The sequence below is a fragment of the Halichoerus grypus genome, chromosome 13 (assembly GCF_964656455.1).
Source record: "Halichoerus grypus chromosome 13, mHalGry1.hap1.1, whole genome shotgun sequence".
NCBI lineage: Eukaryota > Metazoa > Chordata > Mammalia > Carnivora > Phocidae > Halichoerus > Halichoerus grypus.
The window spans coordinates 51,973,584-51,987,138 of NC_135724.1; the positions used below are offsets into that span (position 1 = coordinate 51,973,584).

The 13,555-nt window shown below is 42.3% G+C and overlaps 1 protein-coding gene across 2 annotated transcripts in view; it reads right to left on the reverse strand.

Annotated features, from left to right (window-relative positions):
- LPIN2 (lipin 2) overlaps positions 1–12,693 on the reverse strand; it is an 85,657-nt gene extending 72,964 nt beyond the window's left edge. The window contains exon 1 of one of the 2 annotated variants that reach the window (XM_036122337.2): positions 12,565–12,693. The gene's annotated coding sequence lies outside the window, so the exon portion shown is untranslated. Of the gene's footprint in view, positions 1–11,982; positions 12,102–12,564 lie in introns of those variants that run through there. The other variant, XM_036122334.2, reaches the window with a different exon arrangement.
- Positions 12,694–13,555: the final 862 nt, after the last annotated feature.

The window sequence follows — 13,555 nt, forward strand, 5'->3', positions numbered from 1 at the left end:
GCAGGATGCACATCATACTCTGAATCAGAGATACAGCACCCCAATGTCAGCTACCCCTCAAACTTTTCATGAGGATACACAGCCGCAGATGATTCTGCTTGTGGGGATGAAGCCTCACCAGATCTGAGAAGCACCCATATACTGAATGTTTTTATGCCCTTCTGACCTACACAGACTGATAATATACCTGCCTGCTAGCCAGGCATCAGTGTACAAAGCAAGGCCAGGACCGTGGGTCCCACCGTGAAGCCACGTGAGGAGGGCACTTCTCAGGTGTTCTGGTCACTCCCTCACAGTGAATGGTACAGGGACAAAGGCTGCAAATCACAAATGAAGGCACTTCATCAAAATATGAGAAAGAGGAGAGACTTTAAAAAGAGATAAAAAAAAACCCAAAAAACAAAACAAAACAAAACAAAAAGAACAAAACTGGAAGAGAAAGGGAAAGGACAGAAAGAGTGGGAAGGAGAGAGAAACAGAAAATAAAAAGCTTGGTATTTCTCAACAGTAAACAAATCAAACTTCTAAAGGAAAACTATTTCCATTCTAGCATTCCCATAGCCAGCCTCCCAATTAAGTATGAGGCTAGAATAAATTTCCAGATACGTAAGGTCTCAGAATTGACCTACTGTGAAGCCTTTCTCAAAAAGCTACAGGGGACCAACAACAAGACAGAAAAAAGAGAAATTAAGGAGTCGATCCCATTTACAGTTGCATCCAAAACCATACGATACCTAGGAATAAATCTAACCAAAGAGGCAAAGGATCTGTACTCCGAAAACTATAAAATACTCATGAAAGAAATTGAGGAAGACACAAAGAAATGGAAAAACGTTCCATGCTCATGGACTGGAAGAACAAATACTGCGAAGATGTCAATGCTACCTAGAGCAATCTACACATTCAATGCAATCCCTATCAAAATACCATCCACTTTTTTTTCAAAGAAATGGAACAAATAATCCTAAAATTTGTATGGAACCAGAAAAGACCCCAACCCGAATAGCCAGAGGAATGTTGGAAAAGAAAAGCAAAGCTGGCAGCATCACAATTCCAGACTTCCAGCTCTATTACAAAGCTGTCATCATCAAGACAGTATGGTACTGACACAAAAACAGACACATAGATCAATGGAACAGAATAGAGAGCCCAGAAATGGACCCTCAACTCTATGGTCAACTAATCTTTGACAAAGCAGGAAAGAACATCCAATGGAAAAAAGACAGTCTCTTCAACAAATGGTGTTGGGAAAACTGGACAGCCACATGCAGAAGAATGAAAATGCACCATTTCCTTACACCACACACAAAAATAGACTCCAAATGGTTGAAAGACCTCAATGTGAGACAGGAGTCCATCAAAATCCTAAAGGAGAACACAGGCAGCAACCTCTTTGACCTCAGCCGCAGCAACTTCTTCCTCGAAACATCAGCAAAGGCAAGGGAAGCGAGGGCAAAAATGAACTATTGGGACTTCATCAAGAGAAAAAGCTTCTGCACAGCAAAAGAAACAGTCAACAAAACCAAAAGACAACCGACAGAATGGAAGAAGATATTTGCAAATGACATATCAGATAAAGGGCTAGCATCCAAAATCTATAAAGAACTTATCAAACTCAACACCCAAAGAACAAATGATCCAATCAAGAAATGGGCAGAAGACATGAACAGACATTTTTCCAAAGAAGACATCCAAATGGCCAACAGACACATGAAAAAGTGCTCAACATCACTCGGCATCAGGGAAATCCAAATCAAAACCTCAATGAGATATCACCTCACACCAGTCAGAATGGCTAAAATTAACAAGTCAGGAAACGACAAATGTTGGCGGGGATGCGGAGAAAGGGGAACCCTCCTACACTGTTGGTGGGAATGCAAGCTGGTGCAGCCCCTCTGGAAAACAGTATGGAGGTTCCTCAAGATGTTGAAAATAGAGCTACCATACGATCCAGCAATTGCACTACTGGGTATTTGCCCCAAAGATACAAATGTAGGGATCCAAAGGGGTACGTGCACCCCGATGTTTATAGCAGCAATGTCCACAACAGCCAAACTGTGGAAAGAGCCAAGATGTCCATCGACAGATGAATGGATAAAGAAGATGTGGTATATATATACAATGGAATATTATGCAGCCATCAAAAGGAACGAGATCTTGCCATTTGCAATGACGTGGATGGAACTGGAGGGTGTTATGCTGAGCGAAATAAGTCAATCAGAGAAAGACATGTATCATATGACCTCACTGATATGAGGAATTCTTAATCTCAGGAAACAAACTGAGGGTTGCTGGAGCGGTGGGGGGTGGGAGGGATAGGGTGGTGGGGTGATAGACATCGGGGAGGTTATGTGCTATGGTGAGCACTGTGAATTGTGCAAGACTGTTGAATCACAGATCTGTACCTCTGAAACAAATAATACAATATATGTTAAAAAAAAACAAAACGCAGCAGCAGAAGATAGCAGGAGGGGAAGAATGAAGGGGGGGAAATCGGAGGGGGAGACAAACCATGAGAGACGATGGACTCTGAAAAACAAACTGAGGGTTCTAGAGGGGAGGGGGGTGGAAGGATGGGTTAGCTTGGTGATGGGTATTAAAGAGGGCACGTTCTGCATGGAACACTGGGTGTTATACACAAACAATGAATCATGGAACACTACATCAAAAACTAATGATGTAATGTATGGTGATTAACATTAACAATAAAAAAAAAAGCTACAGGGGGATGTGCCCACCAAAATGAGGAAGCAGGCTGACAGAGGACTATCTAGGAAAGAAGGCCTGACAGAGGTGAGAAATTAATAGGATGCAGGTGAGGTGTTCACTGCTCAGAGTCCTGTAATTCTGTCAGAAACTGGGGGGCCTGAATTTGTGATTAATCCCAACAAAACAATTAATTCCAGTGAAAACAAAAATTTGGTGAAGAAATAAAATCACTGCATATGCTTAGTTTTAAACAGTACCCGGCCATGAAAACATAAATACTGAATACTGAGAAATTTAAAAATTATGATACCATTACATGCAAAGGATAGAAGGAAAAGTGTGTGAGGGTTATGTAAGAGATGAATCTTCATCTAGCACAATAGGAAATCCACAGAGAATGTCTAAAACCGAAAAACCAAGCCACAGTAGCGTAGGGATATACGCACAGAATTAAAGCTCACAAGAAACAGGTAAAAAGAGTTGAAAGAAACTGCTTCTAGGAAGCAGTAATCGGCAGTGAGAAAGAGACTGGTATTCTTCACTATATATCTCAAAGTACTATCTGAATTTTTAGACATAAAGTATACTTAAAAATGTAAAAAATGAGGGCGCCTGGGTGGCTCAGTTGGTTAAGCGACTGCCTTCGGCTCAGGTCATGATCCCGGAGTCCTGGGATCAAGTCCCACATCGGGCTCCCAGCTCAGCGGGGAGCCTGCTTCTCCCTCTGACCCTCTCCCCTCACATGCTGTTTCTCTCTCTCTCTTTCTCTCAAATAAATAAATAAATAAAATCTTAAAAAAAATAAAAATAAAAATGTAAAAAATGAAAAAAAGTAAAAGATGAATAGGACTATCATGTGATGCAGCCTTATGATAAAGAATCATATCTACAAGGAATAAAAACTACTAGAGAAAAGAAAAAACAAACACCAAGCAAATATGAGCACTGTGGGTTTTTATTTTGTTTTGCTTTTAATTAGGAAAAGCTCTTTTCCAGCTCTCGGCATTAGCACTGAGCTTTAGGTATGTCTCATTAAAACAAAACAAATGAACCAGAAGATTTAAATATATAAAATTCTTATTAGTCATCTAGTTTATTCACTTTGAAAAGGGAAATGTCCTAAACCAAAAGCCCTTTTCTATGTCAAAATACTAGCAAAAGATTTAGCCAACACTGAAAAAGATGACACTCAAAAGATTAAAAAAAATTATCCACCATTAACCATACAGGCTTATTAATATTTTTCAAATAGTAGAAAATAAAATTTCACGTAGGTTTATAATCTAAGGAAATTTTAATGATAATCAGTTATTAAAGTTTATAGAAAAATGTTAAGAGACTTTATGAATTAGTCAGCAACAGTTTTTTTTAGTTAAACATTCGCCTGCACTGTATACAATAGGTACAGAGGACAGCTCTGCTTTCCAGACACAAAGAAAAGGCTCCACTTAGAGGCCTAGACAACAAAATTCCCAGAGCAAGAGATGAAATGATGGCAAAAATCACAAGGCTTAAATTTACCAACATATGTAGTACATAAAGCTTATATACAAAATTGCTAACATAAAAATAAATTTTCTATGTTAACACTATAGAGATAAAAGTTCTAGGTCAAAGAAGTTTTAAGCAAGCACAAACATCTTTCAACTAAACATCATATGCTCATTCTAAAAACATAAGCACAGAAGCTCACTCCAAGATACTTCCTTTGACTCACTTTCAATCACTCATGCAGTACTCCCTTCACAATCCCTCCCTACCTGGTTTTAGAAAAGTTTGCCTGATACACAAGTAGACTTACTTAATTCTCCTACAAGCCTATAAGGTACTTCAAGGCAAGAGAGATGTGCTATTCGCCGTTTTTCTTTTTGCCCCGTGCCTCTCAACACTGGCGCACCTTGTCTGGTTAGAAATCCTACCCTGGGGCGCCTGGGTGGCTCAGTCGTTAAGCATCCGCCTTCGGCTCAGGTCATGATCCCAGGGTCCTGGGATCGAGCCCCGCATCGGGCTCCCTGCTCGGCGGGAAGCCTGCTTCTCCCTCTCCCACTCCCCCTGCTTGTGTTCCCTCCCTCACTGTGTCTCTCTCTGTCAAATAAATAAATAAAATCTTTATTAAAAAAAAGAGAAATCCTACCCTGCCACTCTGCCTCTGGACCTCTAGGTGGCTTGTGGCTCTGGTTTAATACACAACTTCATCCAATCCTCAGAATCAGACTATCAGTAGGTATTGTTATCTCCACATTACAGAGGAGACAACTGAGTAACTATATGCCAAACACGTAATCATGAATTTGGGAATTCCTAAAGATCTATGAATGTATTTCTGTTTAATGAGAAGTTATTCTGTATTGAAGAGTTCATAAATACCAAATCACTTATTTATTCAATTACAGTAAGACACCATTAAAATTCCATCAGAGAGAATTCTATCTGCAGATGTAGTTACCAAGTGAGTCAAATGATACAGTGAAGTAAGAGCCAATTCGTAAAAAAAAAAAATCTGTTCAAAAACACAAACTCAGATACTCAACAAATTAGAGGTTTCAGCAGGCTACCCACAATGTGATGGGACAAGGGTTCCTACATGGAGTAAGAGGCTACAAGTTCTGTCCAACTCTGAAATGTTGTAACTCAGGGCTCCTACGCACAATCCAGTCCCACATAACCCAGGGGTTATGGAGTATACTTCTCATATAAGGAATAATCAAAATTACAAGGGAAAATCCTTCAAGAAGACATCATGTTGGATACTGACATACCATGTCTCAAAAAGTCCAACTGAGCCCATTTCTTCCTCCCAACACTAAAAAGAACTGCCTTCCTCTCAAGCTGAGTCCGAGACCAAAATTTGGCTAGAGTTTAGGGGCCATGTTTTAAACACTGGAACCGAACTCAGCCCAGGGATATGCTCATATTACAGAAGGCAGGCTGAGGAGCACCAGCTTCATATCGTACAACTCACTCTGGAGCAAGCCCCAGGTAGGTGTGGTGGAACCAGGTCACTTCCACAGTTTTCTTGGCTGGTCTTTCTCAACCTGGTTGGTTTTGCATACATAAATGATTTAGAGAAACCCAAGGCTCCTAGACAGCAGGTACTACCCTTCTATTAGCAGTTTATAGATGCTGACCTTAAGAGTAAGTTCTCCAGTTCTACCTAATAAAGTAAAAACAAAACCCCCAAATTGGTTTAGGCACGTCAATCAGATTGACGAGAATCCTTATAGTCCTTGAGCAGTGCCGTGACATGGGAGCAGGGGCAATGGAATGACGTCAATGTCAACACACAGTTGCATGCCTTTGGCAATCTCTTTCAGCTTCATTGTCTTCACCTAAAAAATGCAGCTACTATCTTTACTGTGCAGAGTTGTTGTGCCTTTTAATAATTTATGTAAAGCAAAATGCCTCACCCAAAGGTGTTCAATCGTGTAACTGTAATAACCATAATCTTTTACAAACATTAAACACCTAGAAACAGTGTTCCTAAAAAAATAGGCATCAGCACCATTTTACGGACTGGGTCTCAGTGGACAGTGTATATTAAAGACAGCAAAATTCCAAATGTTTACTTTCCAAATACTGCCACTTAGGCAAGATATTTTAAATTCATTGAACCAGTCAGAAAACCCTACAACAAAAGATTACTCCTTTCTTACAAAACATTTGTTTAATACATATTTTAAATTATAAAATAGCTTCCAGGGCACCTGGGTGGCACAGTCGATTAAGCATCAGACTCTTGGTTTTGGCTCAGGTCACAATCTCAGGGTCCTGATGAGATCCAGCCAGAGAGTCGGGCTTCGAGCTCAGCATGTAGTCTGCTTGAGAGATTCTCTCTCTCCCTCTTCCTCCTCCTCTCCCTCCACACCGCTCATTCTATCTATCTATCAATAAATAAATAAATAAAATCTTTAAAAAAAGATAAAATAGACAGCTTTCTATTTAGAAAGTATTTAGATACTTCTCTAAATAAGTCCTGTTCTTGTATAGTTCGTATGTAAAGATGTTATGTCTATAATTATAATGTCAAACAGATAAGTATTACTCATCCAAAAAATGTTGAGATTAAAGTAATTTAAAAAGATATAAAACGTGGGCACTTTGCAATATTTTACAAAGAAAAAAATAATCACACTTAACATCCTGAAGGAAACAAAAAGTATATTCCCTATGGTTCTTCAGTAAACCCAAACACTATCTGACTTACGTTGGTCCAGAAAAAAGGCACATCACTTTACAAAGATCATAAACTTAGAGACAACTGTTGGGGAAAATATCATAGCACAATTCAAAGAGCTCCAATTCAGAGTTCATAATTCATACCAACTATCTGATGATTTTGCTGAGATTCTTTTATATTTATCTTTTATGTTTTTTAAGTAGGCTCCATGCCCACCATGAAGCCAATGTGGGGCTTGAACTCACAACCCTAAAATCTAGACCTGTGCTAAAATCAACCAACTGAGCCACCCAAGTGCTTCAAAAGGCTAAATTTAATAGCTTATGCCCAAATACCTGATAAAACCTATCCACATTCTGGACACCTCTCTTTAGAATCAGTAAACACCAAGTCTCTAGTACAGCTGGACACATCTATCTTGCCAGGAGCAATACAGGTCACATCATAATGCACTGAATAGATTAGAACCATCATGGAATTGTACAATTCCACTGTTTATTCAGAAGCACAAAAAAGGCTTTTAGGTAGATTTCAATTCCAGATTAACCAATGAATTTTTTGTTTATGATTCTTTCTATAAAAAAGAAAACATCTTACTAAAGATCTAAAAACAGATGTTTTAAACAAAAAAAGATGTTTAAATCAATTATCCCTTACACTGTATTTCAGAAATAGGTAAAAGCAGAAATTCAGTCACTAAAGTTACTTGGTACCATATGCCTATCTTTTTTTCCTCCGAGTAAAATCAATGAAGGATGCTTTCCTCATGCTCAGCTTCTCCTCTTCATCTAATAATTAGTTATGAGCATCAAAATCAAATAATTTTTAAACCTAGATACTGGTACCCCTTCTCTTTGAAATATTATGTCTTTAATGTTTCTTAAACTTTTCAAATCCACGTCCCTTTATACCCCCTATAATGTTAACTTATAATTTCAACTAAATTCACGAGTGACCCCAAAAGTTAAAAATCAAAACAATGGGAGACAGCACACCAGACCTTCAAAAAATTTCCACTACACTGTCAGTAACAGGTCTGTATAGCCACTCCAGGTCACTCTATTTGAGCTTTCTGCACATCAACCTATGAAGGTCTGTCCCTTTGTCTCTTTCTCCCTCATAGTTACTTTTAAAATCTGTTGCGATCCTATCCTCAGGTGTTCGTGTTTAAAGGTTCCTTCCTCCTCTCCTCAAATCCTACTTTCTCTACCAGTCTGACAAACCTTTCAGGCAAACTTTTTATCATTTCCATTCAACAATCCATCTCTCCCCTACTCCTCTCCTTAGTTCCACGTTTACAGCAAGGAGGCAAACTAGCACTAGCCTGCAGGCCACAACAGAGTGTCTGAAAATTAAAGAGACAACAATTATTTACTCTAATGCAGATTAACAGCTAGAGAAAAGCCACAGGTGATTTAAGAGCAAACACAGATCAACGCCTCCTACAGCTGAAATTCATCAAGGAAAGTGAGTACTGCAGAAAATAATTAAATGTTTGGGGCAGGTGGAGATGGCAGGGAGAAAACTGAAATGAAAGAACTGAGATGAGAAAAATATATTTGCTAAAATAGGTGAGAATGGATCACTGGAGATTCCTGAACAGGAAAGATAAAAAAGATGCCAGGAGTTGAAAACAACTTAGAATTTATAAATCAGTTTGAATTTTATTTATACTTTGCCCGGTTGAGGCAGTTCAGGCAAATACACATATTACTAAACAATAAAATTAAGAAAATTGGCACAAAAAGTAAATAAGAATATGAAATGAAATAAAGGCAAGAAACTAAGTTACTATTCATAAAATTAGCTACAGTAACTACAGAGGTAAAGACTTTCTATTCAAATGTGACAACAAGTTGGATAAAGGCAATCCTCCAGCTACCTGAACATCACAAGGTGGGCTTTTCTATGAGCCAATGTTTCTCCTCCAAAGAAGTAGAAAAGCCTAATTTGGATGGTTCATGTTGAAAATATAGGACACTACAGATAAATATAAACACCACATAATAAAGTTCTAAATTCAAAGATTATAAAAATAGCTACATAGATTCTAAGTGGATTTTTAAAAGATCTCTATGAATCCTCCATTTTTCTAACACATTTATGTAGTCTCTCAACTTATATATTTGACCTAAAACAATTTTAAAAGACCCTTCTTCTAACACGTAAACCACCTCGACTTTCAGCTATACCCTCTTTGTACAGAGATAAAATGAAGGTAGCAAAGGAGCGGATGCTGTAACCGTTGTGTTACGCTTTACAAGTTCAATGATTTCTGGCTCCTTTCTTCCTCATTTTCTTAGTAATAATTTTAACACCAATCTAAATTGACAAAAATAGGATGACAGAAATTTAGTATTCAGGGGCTTTAGAGGAAAAAGAATCTAAATTGTAGTCAGTGAATCTAATTTAAAAAACTATGTATCTTATCATCATTCTAATCCTCAAAGTCACATTCAGGGCTTTATCTTGCATTGCCACACAGCTTATCTCCTAACAGATTCTTTTTTTCTTCTCCTTCCTTCTTGATAGACTGAACACTTAGAACAGAATCACGCAGTCACAGAATTTCAAAACGGAGGTAGACCATCTGGGCCAAGCTTCCAGTGATCAGTCAGGAGCAAGGTGGCCACAACTGAGGAGCACAGAGCTGGAATGGCTCCACCACACACAGGTTGCCACCGACTCTCAGAGATGCCTAGCTGCTTCACCTGGACCTCAGGGATGCGTGTGGTTCTCTCACACATTTGTCTTCATTTTTTTTTTTTTTAAGATTTTATTTATCTGAGAAAGAGACAGAGAGAGAGGACGAGAGGGACAGAGAGAGAGAACGAGCAGGGGGGGAGAGACAGAGGGAAAGGGAGAAGCAAACTCCCCTCTGAGCATGGAGCCCCACGCAAGGCTCCATCCAGGACCCAGGATCATCACCTGAGCTGAAAGCAGACGCTTAACCAACTGAGCCACCCAGGCGCCCCACACATTTGTCTTCAAGAGTAAAGGAGGGTACACATGTAAAGTGTTTAGTGTTAGTAACACTGTGTTACTAAAAAGAATAAAGAATCAAACTGACATCAGGGGAGGTGGATTCCAAAAAGTGCAGTTAACTGCTAGCAAAGCCACCAAGAAATCTTATTTGAACACCTTCTAATATAGCCATAAAGCTTACTACTCCAGCCTATAATAATTATCTTCAAAGTTTTAATAAGACAATCTATATAGGATTCTGCCAACTGGAGGCTCTCCCTACTAACTTGTGAGTTATTTCATCATGAAGAAGGCAAATGACAGTTCAGAAGACTCTGGGGCTCAGCCAGAAGTATAACGTCTTACTTATAAACGAAGGGAATAAAACAGATAAAAATGGGCTTTCAAAAGAAATGTCCCAAACCACTGTCTAGCCATTGACTGGTAAGTTAATAAGCAGACGTGTGTGCGCGCGTACACACACACACACACACACACACAGTGACAGCTATTAGGGTCAGAGCAAAAGGAAAGGATTTAAATTAAAGGCACGTGGACTTAAGTCAGACTTAAAAGAAAAACCTCCTGACTTACATTACTAAGCACGTAAGGGAGGCAGCTGAATCTATCTTCCAACAAGACAAAGCTTCCAGCTAAGTGTTACTGTGCTGCTTTATATGAGGAAATAATGTATACAAAAAAAGCATACCCAGAGGAAATAGCTGTTGACACAGAGAACCAAGCTATATTTAAACTAAATATTAATATTTAAACTAAACATTGCAAAATGTAATAGGAGCTTAATTTTACCTTTTACCACCTCTAATGGGTGGCACCATCAGGATTATTCAACCAAAGCGCACAATTCAGGAAAGTTGAGTGAACTCATTAAGGACCACCAGCTCTCAGGTCACTGGTAAGGACACACACACACTGACTGCTGCTTCCTACCTTTATTCAACAGAACTCCATAGAGGTTTTTCTAAAAGCTGGCTCTGCATTTGGTACCAGGCAGCTACCAAAGTCTGGCCTGCAAGGACCTTCAGTCTAGTGCAGGCGACAGTCCCCCGGATAAACCAAAAATTACAATACAGGGTGATGAGTATCTTCATTGCTACATTCTTGGAGCAATGAAGGACACAATGCCCAGCTGACTCTATTAATTGTTTCTTAACAGTGGCTTTACTATAGTGTTAAATGGTTTTCAAATGCTCCCATTTCCAGTTCCTCTTAAACATAAAGCTGCTCTGTTGGTTCTCAACTGTGCTATCACATATTAAAACAGAACCTATCGTTTCATTTCTAGCATTCTACGGCCATCTCTATCAACATTTACTTATACTTCAGTCCGACAGATCACAATTAACTGTACATTTAATTGGAAGGAAGCAGCCACCCACACTGGCCAGTGCTCTTTCATGGGTGGCCTTGGGCTTGCTTTTTATACTCTGGACGGGTATGGCCCCGAGGCTGACTGCCCTTCAGGCAAAGTGAGGATGTTGCACTAGGGGACGGGCAGAATACTGCCCTGCACCTTGTGGGCTCTGACGCTCCCCACCTCAGCATAGCCTGCCACCCTTTTCCTTCTTAAACCACTAAGATCAATATCAGACCATCAACATATAAACCATATGGGCCACTAAATAATTTGTAAATGTTTCAAATGTATTTCAAAACTGACTTTGTATTGTCAAAGCGTTATGAACCAGCCAGGCCAGGTTTTAACAAACAGTAACACTTACGGACAATCTCTACTGGGCTAACATCTTCAACAGGGCCTGGCCTGACACCAAGACAGACACTCTTTTTCAGTTTAAAATAAACAGGTTTGGAAAAATCATCCCGAAATGTACATTTAAGATTAGTATAGAGGCTTAAGTAATCCCTCAGAGCATTTTCAAATATTCAGACTTCCAGCACTTTCTGAAAGGAAGAGTGATCTTTCTGGTCGTTTTTCTTAAGTATGACTTAAAAATGTCATCCCAAATTCTCAATGAGAATAGTCTTAATGTGTTCCGCCGGGTTTAAAGTTCAGAGAGAAGCCCTTACTATAAAACTGTTACCCTAACACGTTCGATACAAATTGAGATTGGCCGAGGGAAAGGGGGTTTGAGAAGGGAAAAACTACTCACACTCAGGACCGGGTCTACAACCTGGAGGCGGAGACACGGGGCGAACGAACGGCCAGGGAGAAATAACAGCAACTTCCCAGCCCGGCCTTCAAAGCGGATCACGTGCCGCGGGCGCCCCCTCCCCCAGGGCAGGGGGCGGGATGGAGACACGGCCTCCGGCCGCGCTTTCCTCGCGGGGCGCCGCTCGGCCAAGCGTCACCTCGGCCTCCGTTCCAGCCTCCACGCCAGAAACCCGCGAGCGGGGGGCTCTGAGGTGACCATCACCTCGGGCTGCGGCGGGGGCACCCGAATGTTTCAGTCTTCACGTCCCCCTCCTCACGCCGACCCCGCAGCCGTCAGCCCCGGCTCACCCCCCCACACACACACCCCAGCCCACCCCGGCAGGAGCCCGTCCTGCCGTGGCGCCGTCTACGTGACGGCGGCGGCGAGGCGCAAGGGTCCCGGCCTTCAGCAGAGCAGCACCGCGCCGAGTTGGAAGACCCCAGCCGCCCTCGAGCGCAGAAACGCGACGCCCGCCGCGGAGGCCGAGCCGCGACGGCGGGCCGCGCGGAGGCGCGAGGACCCGGCCCGGCGCCCGCTTACCTGCGGCGACTCCGCTCCCGACCCGCGCCGGCGCCCGGGGGCGGCCGAGGGGAGGCGGCGGCTGGACGGCGACGGTGAGGACCGGCCCGGGCTCGCCGGAGGCTGAGGGGGCGGGGTCGGCCGAGGACGCGCGCGAGACCCGGGCGCCCGCCGCCGCCGCTGCCTCGGGAGCCGCCTGGGCCACAGCCGAGCCGGGCGGCCCTCATGAATGGGACGCGGCGGCGGCGGCGGCGGCCGAGCGGCGGGCGGGCGGGCTGCGCGCAGGCCCCTCCCCGGCCACGTGACGCCGCGCTCGGCCGCCGCCTCCCGGCCGCGCGACGCCCTAGCGGCCTCCCTCCCGGGCCCGCGCTAGCCGTTTGCGCCGTGGCGGCCGCCGGTCCCCTTCGCTGGGCGGCTCGGAGCACTGGCCTCTCTCGCTTGGCGCAACGCTAGCGATACTTTTCTAAAAAAAGTTTCTGCTGGTCCCCATGGCAACCCTGCGGCGCGTCACGTGGAACTTAGAGCCCGACTGCCAAAAAGAATAAATATTAAAGTGCAGAAAAGGTATACAGTTGAATGTTTTATAATCCACTTTTGATCCCCAGTAGGGTTTTCGCCTGTTTGGTTACTCTCCCCGCCCCTCCCCTCTCCTCCCCAATCCTATGACATATTTAAAAATACACTTTTTAAGAGAGGGATTGCCAAAACCGTATATGACTGCACACTAGTTTTTATCTTTTTGCAGCCTATTATAAAGAGTTATGAATGGAAGTGCATGTGTTACTTCCAAATGTCAGTTAATTTCTCAGTATGCATTCCGTGGATTATAATGTTTTTTTTTAAAGATTTTATTTATTTATTTGACAGAGACATAGTGAGAGAGGGAACACAAGCAGGGGGAGTGGGAGAGGGAGAAGCAGGCTTCCTGCCGAGCAGGGAGCCCGATGTGGGGCTCCATCCCAGGACCCCGGGATCATGACCTGAGCTGAAGGCAGACGCTTAACGACTGAGC